This window comes from Sinocyclocheilus grahami, unplaced genomic scaffold (genome assembly GCF_001515645.1).
Source record: "Sinocyclocheilus grahami isolate Dianchi unplaced genomic scaffold, SAMN03320097.WGS_v1.1 scaffold56.1, whole genome shotgun sequence".
Lineage (NCBI taxonomy): Eukaryota > Metazoa > Chordata > Actinopteri > Cypriniformes > Cyprinidae > Sinocyclocheilus > Sinocyclocheilus grahami.
Window position 1 is genome coordinate 2,014,776 of NW_015505235.1, and position 286 is coordinate 2,015,061.

Genomic DNA, 286 nt, shown 5'->3' on the forward strand with positions numbered 1-286 from the left:
GCAAACTGCATTCAACACGACCTAAAAATTGGCTACTCTTATTCAGGAGAAGCCCTGCTGGCTTGGCCAAAAAGAGAAAGATTAAGGGTTTGAGTGTGGGAGACAAAGTAGAGGAGTGTAGGGTTTCCAAAAAGTAGACTTAACAAGATTCAGACGGATAGCGGAAGAAATAAAATAGAGAGGAAAAGGGAGCAACAGTCTGGAATTTTAGGGGTCTCTGACCTCCAAGGTAATGTTGTATGTGACGATAGGGGTGCATTCCATCATCTCATCGTTGCAGCACCCA

General features: G+C 44.1%; 1 pseudogene; it reads right to left on the reverse strand.

The window, feature by feature from the left end:
• Positions 1–286, reverse strand: part of LOC107584041 (vascular endothelial growth factor A-A-like) — a 14,961-nt pseudogene that overhangs the window by 10,647 nt on the left and 4,028 nt on the right.